The sequence below is a fragment of the Oncorhynchus masou genome, chromosome 28 (genome assembly GCF_036934945.1).
Source record: "Oncorhynchus masou masou isolate Uvic2021 chromosome 28, UVic_Omas_1.1, whole genome shotgun sequence".
Taxonomy (NCBI): Eukaryota; Metazoa; Chordata; class Actinopteri; order Salmoniformes; family Salmonidae; genus Oncorhynchus; species Oncorhynchus masou.
This window is the reverse complement of record NC_088239.1, coordinates 84,603,161-84,612,510: the sequence shown is the minus strand read 5'-3', so window position 1 is coordinate 84,612,510 and position 9,350 is coordinate 84,603,161. Positions and strand designations below refer to the sequence as shown.

At 37.8% G+C, this 9,350-nt stretch overlaps 1 pseudogene; it reads right to left on the bottom strand.

The window, feature by feature from the left end:
- Positions 1-9,350, bottom strand: part of LOC135518428 (transcription factor 4-like) — a 158,788-nt pseudogene that overhangs the window by 9,936 nt on the left and 139,502 nt on the right.

The following is a 9,350-nucleotide window of genomic DNA, read 5'->3' as shown; positions in this document are numbered from 1 at the left end:
ATGTCTCTGTATATATATGTCTCTGTGTATCTATATATGTCTCTGTGTGTCTATATATGTCACTATGTGTCTATATATGTATCTGTGTGTCTATGTCTCTATATGTCTATATATGTCTCTGTGTGTCTATATATGTCTCTGTGTGTCTATATATGTCTATGTGTGTCTGAATATGTCTCTGTGTGTCTGTATATGTCTCTGTGTGTCTATATATGACTCTGTGTGTCTATATATGTCTGTGTGTCTATATATGTTTATGTGTGTCCCTATAAATGTATATGTGTGTCAGGTCCCTATATGTCTCCATGTGTCTATATATGTCTCTATGTATCTATATATGTCTGTATGTATCTATATATGTCTCTGTGTATCTATATATGTCTCTGTGTGTCTATATATGTCTCTGTGTGTTTATCCCTATGGTATATATGTCTGTATGTGTGTGTCTGTCTCTAAGTGTCTGTCTCCCTGTGTGTGTGTCAGGTCCCTATAGGTATATATATATATGTGTGTGTGTCAGGTCCCTATAGGTATATATATATATGTGTCAGGTCCCTATAGGTATATATATATGTGTGTGTGTGTGTCAGGTCCCTATAGGTATATATATATGTGTGTGTGTGTGTCAGGTCCCTATAGGTATATATATATGTGTGTGTGTGTGTCAGGTCCCTATAGGTATATATATATGTGTGTGTGTGTGTTAGGTCCCTATAGGTATATATATATGTGTGTGTGTGTAAGGTCCCTATAGGTATATATATATGTGTGTGTGTGTTAGGTCCCTATAGGTATATATATATGTGTGTGTGTGTCAGGTCCCTATAGGTATATATATATGTGTGTGTGTGTGTTAGGTCCCTATAGGTATATATGTGTGTGTGTCCCTATAGGTATATATATATATGTGTGTCAGGTCCAGGTCCTATAGGTATATATATATATGTGTGTGTGTGTCAGGTCCCTATAGGTATATATATATATGTGTGTCAGGTCCCTATAGGTATATATATATATATGTGTGTGTGTCAGGTCCCTATAGGTATATATATATGTATGTGTGTCAGGTCCCTATAGGTATATATATATGTGTGTGTGTCAGGTCCCTATAGGTATATATATATGTGTGTGTGTGTGTGTCAGGTCCCTATAGGTATATATATATGTGTGTGTGTGTGTCAGGTCCCTATAGGTATATATATATATATATGTGTGTGTGTCAGGTCCCTATAGGTATATATATATATGTGTGTGTGTGTCAGGTCCCTATAGGTATATATATATATATGTGTGTGTGTGTCAGGTCCCTATAGGTATATATATATATGTGTGTGTGTGTCAGGTCCCTATAGGTATATATATATATGTGTGTCAGGTCCCTATAGGTATATATATGTGTGTGTCAGGTCCCTATAGGTATATATATATATGTGTGTGTGTCAGGTCCCTATAGGTATATATATTATATATATGTGTGTCAGGTCCCTATAGGTATATATATATGTGTGTGTCCCTATAGGTATATATATATATGTCAGGTCCCTATAGGTATATATATATGTGTGTGTGTGTCAGGTCCCTATAGGTATATATGTGTGTGTGTCAGGTCCCTATAGGTATATATATATATATGTGTGTCAGGTCCCTATAGGTATATATATATATATGTGTGTGTGTCAGGTCCCTATAGGTATATATGTGTGTGTGTCAGGTCCCTATAGGTATATATATATGTGTGTGTCAGGTCCCTATAGGTATATATATATATCCCTATAGGTATGTGTGTGTGTCAGGTCCCTATAGGTATATATATATGTGTGTGTGTGTCAGGTCCCTATAGGTATATATATATATAGGTATATATATATGTGTGTCAGGTCCCTATAGGTATATATATGTGTGTGTGTGGTCCCTATAGGTATATATATATATATGTGTGTGTGTCAGGTCCCTATAGGTATATATATATATGTGTGTGTCAGGTCCCTATAGTTATATATATATGTGTGTGTCAGGTCCCTATAGGTATATATATATGTGTGTGTGTTAGGTCCCTATAGGTATATATATATATATAGGTATATATATGTGTGTCAGGTCCCTATAGGTATATATATATATGTGTGTGTCAGGTCCCTATAGGTATATATATATGTGTGTGTGTGTCAGGTCCCTATAGGTATATATATATGTGTGTGTGTGTCAGGTCCCTATAGGTATATATATATGTGTGTGTGTGTCAGGTCCCTATAGGTATATATATATATGTGTGTGTGTCAGGTCCCTATAGGTATATATATATGTGTGTGTGTGTCAGGTCCCTATAGGTATATATGTGTGTGTGTCAGGTCCCTATAGGTATATATATATATATGTGTGTCAGGTCCCTATAGGTATATATATATGTGTGTGTCAGGTCCCTATAGGTATATATATATGTGTGTGTGTGTCAGGTCCCTATAGGTATATATATGTGTGTGTGTGTCAGGTCCCTATAGGTATATATATGTGTGTGTGTCAGGTCCCTATAGGTATATATATGTGTGTGTGTGTCAGGTCCCTATAGGTATATATATGTGTGTGTGTGTCAGGTCCCTATAGGTATATATATATATATGTGTGTGTCAGGTCCCTATAGGTATATATATATGTGTGTGTGTGTCAGGTCCCTATAGGTATATATATGTGTGTGTGTGTCAGGTCCCTATAGGTATATATATATGTGTGTGTGTCAGGTCCCTATAGGTATATATATATATGTGTGTGTGTGTCAGGTCCCTATAGGTATATATATATGTGTGTGTGTCAGGTCCCTATAGGTATATATATATGTGTGTGTGTCAGGTCCCTATAGGTATATATATATGTGTGTCAGGTCCCTATAGGTATATATATATATGTGTGTCCCTATAGGTATATATATGTGTGTGTTAGGTCCCTATAGGTATATATATATATGTGTGTCAGGTCCCTATAGGTATATATATATGTGTGTCAGGTCCCTATAGGTATATATATATGTGTGTGTGTCAGGTCCCTATAGGTATATATATGTGTGTCAGGTCCCTAGGTAGGTAGGTATATATATATATGTGTGTCAGGTCCCTATAGGTATATATATATATGTGTGTGTCAGGTCCCTATAGGTATATATATATGTGTGTCAGGTCCCTATAGGTATATATATATATGTGTGTGTGTGTCAGGTCCCTATAGGTATATATATGTGTGTCAGGTCCCTATAGGTATATATATATGTGTGTGTGTCAGGTCCCTATAGGTATATATATATGTGTGTGTGTCAGGTCCCTATAGGTATATATATGTGTGTGTGTGTCAGGTCCCTATAGGTATATATATATGTGTGTGTGTCAGGTCCCTATAGGTATATATATGTGTGTGTGTGTCAGGTCCCTATAGGTATATATATATGTGTGTCAGGTCCCTATAGGTATATATATATGTGTGTGTGTGTCAGGTCCCTATAGGTATATATATATGTGTGTGTGTGTCAGGTCCCTATAGGTATATATATATGTGTGTCAGGTCCCTATAGGTATATATATGTGTGTGTCAGGTCCCTATGTGTGTGTGTCAGGTCCCTATAGGTATATATATATGTGTGTGTGTGTCAGGTCCCTATAGGTATATATATATGTGTGTGTGTCAGGTCCCTATAGGTATATATGTGTGTGTGTCAGGTCCCTATAGGTATATATATATGTGTGTGTGTGTCAGGTCCCTATAGGTATATATATGTGTGTGTGTGTCAGGTCCCTATAGGTATATATATGTGTGTGTGTCAGGTCCCTATAGGTATATATATGGTATCCCTATATATATATATGTGTGTGTGTGTCAGGTCCCTATAGGTATATATATATGTGTGTGTATATATATATATGTGTGTCAGGTCCCTATAGGTATATATATGTGTGTGTGTCAGGTCCCTATAGGTATATATATGTGTGTGTGGTCCCTATAGTATATATATGTGTGTGTGTCAGGTCCCTATAGGTATATATATGTGTGTGTGTGTCAGGTCCCTATAGGTATATATATATGTGTGTCAGGTCCCTATAGGTATATATATGTGTGTGTCAGGTCCCTATAGGTATATATATGTGTGTGTGTGTCAGGTCCCTATAGGTATATATATATGTGTGTGTGTCAGGTCCCTATAGGTATATATATATGTGTGTGTGTCAGGTCCCTATAGGTATATATATGTGTGTGTGTGTGTCAGGTCCCTATAGGTATATATATAGGTCCCTATAGGTATATATATGTGTGTCAGGTCCCTATAGGTATATATATGTGTGTGTCAGGTCCCTATAGGTATATATATATGTGTGTCAGGTCCCTATAGGTATATATATATGTGTGTCAGGTCCCTATAGGTATATATATATATATATGTGTGTGTTAGGTCCCTATAGGTATATATATATGTGTCAGGTCCCTATAGGTATATATATATATATATGTGTGTGTGTCAGGTCCCTATAGGTATATATATATGTGTGTCAGGTCCCTATAGGTATATATATATATATATGTGTGTCAGGTCCCTATAGGTATATATATATGTGTGTCAGGTCCCTATAGGTATATATATATATATGTGTGTGTCAGGTCCCTATAGGTATATATATATGTGTGTCAGGTCCCTATAGGTATATATATATGTGTGTCAGGTCCCTATAGGTATATATATATGTGTGTCAGGTCCCTATAGGTATATATATATGTGTGTGTGTCAGGTCCCTATAGGTATATATATATGTGTCAGGTCCCTATAGGTATATATATATGTGTGTCAGGTCCCTATAGGTATATATATATGTGTGTGTGTGTCAGGTCCCTATAGGTATATATATATGTGTCAGGTCCCTATAGGTATATATATATATATATGTGTGTGTGTCAGGTCCCTACAGGTATATATATATGTGTGTGTGTGTCAGGTCCCTATAGGTATATATATATGTGTCAGGTCCCTTGCCTCTGACTTGCTGCTCCAGACTCAGTATGACGGCCACGGTCCTGATGCAGTATGAGCAGTTTGGTCTGTGGCTTGTCACCCTTCAGGTGCAGCTGCACCATGCGCCCCAGCTCCTTGAAAGCCTGTGTGATGTCTCCCTATAGGACACGCAGCCGTTCAGGTCCCTATAGGTTGTATGGCCATCCTGTCAGGTCCTTCTACGTTCGATCTTCTGCTCCGGTGACAAGTCCTCGTCAGGTCCCGTATGCTGTGGGACCGATAGGGGTGTGATCAGCACCAGCGAAATATATAACGCTGTGTCACCCACGCTGAACCATTTTGAAATGCCAGCACAGTGGATGAAGCAAGGTTCAGACTGAATCTCTGTTTATAGGAGTTGTGATGCCTATCCATTTACCTGTACAGCTGACCATACTGTATACTATACTGTATAGATATATATGCAGATGGTGATGTAACCTGGTAAATATATTCATTTTCTATTTTCAATCAGTATCAATGTAGTACATCAGGATAACAACTGTGGTACTCTTCAGGTGCATACCAACTGCAGTACTTCAGCCTCGATAACGACTGTAGTACTTGTTGGCCAGGATACCTTCTGCAGTACTTCTGCAGGATAAGTCTGACTGCTGTACTGCAGCATACTGACTGTCAGCACTGCAGGATACCAACTGTAGTACTGCAAATACCAACTGTAGTAGTGCAGGATACCTGTTTATAGGTTGTAATCTCTGTTTATGCAGGATACTAGGAGTTGTGATGCCATTACCTGTAGTACTGCAGGATACCAACTGTAGTACTGCAGGATAATGACTGTAGTACTGCAGCATACCAACTGTAGTACTGCAGGATACTGACTGTAGTACTGCAGGATACCAACTGTAGTAATGCAGGATAACAACTATAGTACTGCAGGATACCAACTGTAGTACTGCAGGATACCGACTGTAGTACTGCAGCATACCAACTGTAGTACTGCAGGATACTGACTGTAGTACTGCAGGATACCAACTGTAGTACTGCAGGATACCAACTGTAGTACTGCAGGATACCAACTGTAGTACTGCAGGATACCGACTGTAGTACTGCAGGATACTGACTGTAGTACTGCAGGATACTGACTGTAGTACTGCAGGATACTGACTGTAGTACTGCAGCATACTTACTGTAGTACTGCAGGATACCAACTGTAGTACTGCAGGATACCAACTGTAGTACTGCAGCATACTGACTGTAGTACTGCAGGATACCCACTGTAGTACTGCAGGATACTGACTGTAGTACTGCAGGATACTGACTGTAGTACTGCAGGATACTGACTGTAGTACTGCAGCATACTTACTGTAGTACTGCAGGATACCAACTCAAGTACTGCAGCATACCAACTGTAGTACTGCAGCATACTGACTGTAGTACTGCAGGATACCAACTGTAGTACTGCAGGATACCGACTGTAGTACTGCAGGATACCAACTGTAGTACTGCAGGATACTGACTGTAGTACTGCAGCATACTGACTGTAGTACTGCAGGATACCAACTGTAGTAATGCAGGATACCAACTGTAGTAATGCAGGATACCAACTGTAGTACTGTAGGATACCAACTGTAGTACTGCAGGATACTGACTGTAGTACTGCAGCATACTGACTGTAGTACTGCAGGATACCAACTGTAGTAATGCAGGATACCAACTGTAGTACTGCAGCATACCAACTGTAGTACTGCAGGATACTGACTGTAGTACTGCAGCATACTGACTGTAGTACTGCAGGATACCCACTGTAGTACTGCAGGATACCAACTGTAGTACTGCAGGATACTGACTGTAGTACTGCAGGATACCAACTGTAGTACTGCAGGATACCAACTGTAGTACTGCAGGATACTGACTGTAGTACTGCAGGATACCAACTGTAGTACTGCAGGATACTGACTGTAGTACTGCAGCATACTGACTGTAGTACTGCAGGATACCAACTGTAGTACTGCAGGATACCAACTGTAGTACTGCAGGATACCAACTGTAGTACTGCAGGATACCAACTGTAGTACTGCAGGATACCAACTGTAGTAATGCAGGATACCAACTGTAGTACTGCAGGATACCGACTGTAGTACTGCAGCATACCAACTGTAGTACTGCAGCATACCAACTGTAGTACTGCAGCATACCAACTGTAGTACTGCAGCATACCAACTGTAGTACTGCAGGATACTGACTGTAGTACTGCAGCATACCAACTGTAGTACTGCAGCATACCAACTGTAGTACTGCAGGATACCGACTGTAGTACTGCAGCATACTGACTGTAGTACTGCAGCATACTGACTGTAGTACTGCAGGATACCAACTGTAGTAATGCAGCATACTGACTGTAGTACTGCAGCATACTGACTGTAGTACTGCAGGATACCAATACCAATATTTGTTTCATCATCATGATCATCTGGGGTTGGGGTCTGAAAAACTCTGATTGTATCATTCCAGGCGGAAGGGGGCTATAACCGCAGTGATGTCACAGCGTTTATCCTGGATGGTGCATCTTGGGAATGAGGAAGTGGGGGCCTTCTCTGGTGTGTGAGAAACAGCTAAAACACGGATCGAGTCTGATGACAAGTTAGGACTTACCCAAAGGAGAAGAACTTCGGAGAAAACTATGAATGATTTGATTTGATCCATTTGTTATTTAAAGCACGTGTGCATTCAACCAAAATCTAGGAGTGCTGTGAGTGTTGGAAAGGTTTTTCGGCAAATTTAAAAGTATGTCTGTATTTTACTGTCATAAAGTCTATGTAGTAGCAGAACAATGATGCAGATAGTTAAGTGAATATATTTGAGAATGTATTTCACTTTGTGGGTTATCCAAGTCTTTTGTTTTTCTAGTTGTTGTTTATTAATTCATTTAGCTGTCCCTCAAATCACACTGTTCATTTAATAAAAATCACACGGTTCACTTCATCAAAATTCGTTGTAAGCGGTATTTAAATGAAGCGAGCACTGTGGACATGGCTACCTAGATTTTAACCTATCAATAGATGTGATCTAGATCTTGACCTATCGATAGACTTGAGGTCCTTGTTGTCAGGCTCCTCCTTCTTGGTCTCCATAGACCTGGCATCCTGTAGGTTCTCATCCCCCTCATCCTCGGACTTGATCTCTGACGAGACGGACGAGGCGCTCTGGCCCTGGAGACCACTGGAGAGAGCTGGAGAGAGGGGAGGAGAGGGGGGGTGGAGAGAGTGGAGGAGAGGGGGGATGGGGAGCAGGAGAGGACGGGCGGAGAGGAGGAAGAGAGGGTGGGGGGGAGAGGAGACAGAGACCTTCATCACTTTTCATTTTCTTTGCCAAACAGCCGCCCCGCCATTCAGTTTGTTCTTTTGTAAACATTTGGCAGCTTTCAACACACCTACTTTCATTAACCGGCAGCTTTTCTATCAAGAAGGTATATTACGTTATTATAACAGATATTACTTTATTAGTACAGTTATTACGTTATTATAACAGTTATTACGTTATTATTACAGATATTACATTATTATTACAGTTATTACATTACTATTACAGATATTACATTACTATTACAGTTATTACGGTATTATGAGTTATTATGTTATTATTACAGATATTACATTATTATTACAGTTATTACATTACTATTACAGATATTACATTGTTATTACATTACTATTACAGTTATTACGTTATTATAACAGTTATTACATTATTATAACAGTTATTACGTTATTATGAGTTATTATGTTATTATTACAGTTATTACATTATTATTACAGTTATTACGGTATTATGAGTTATTATGTTATTATTACAATTATTACATTACTATTACAGTTATTACGGTATTATGTGTTATTATGTTATTATTACAGTTATTACATTATTATTACAGTTATTGCATTACTATTACAGTTATTACATTACTATTACAGTTATTACATTACTATTACAGTTATTGCGTTATTATAACAGTTATTACGTTATTATAACAGTTATTACGTTATTATGAGTTATTATGTTATTATTACATTTATTACGTTATTATTACAGTTATTACATTATTATGAGTTATTACATTATTATTACAGTTATTACGTTATTATAACAGTTATTACATTATTATTACAGTTATTACATTACTATTACAGTTATTACGTTATTATAACAGTTATTACGCTATCATTACAGTTATTACATGATTATAACAGTTATTACGTTATTATAACCGTTATTACATTACTGTTACAGTTATTACGTTATTATAACAGTTATTACATTATTATTACAGTTATTACGTTATTATTACAGGTATTACATTATTATT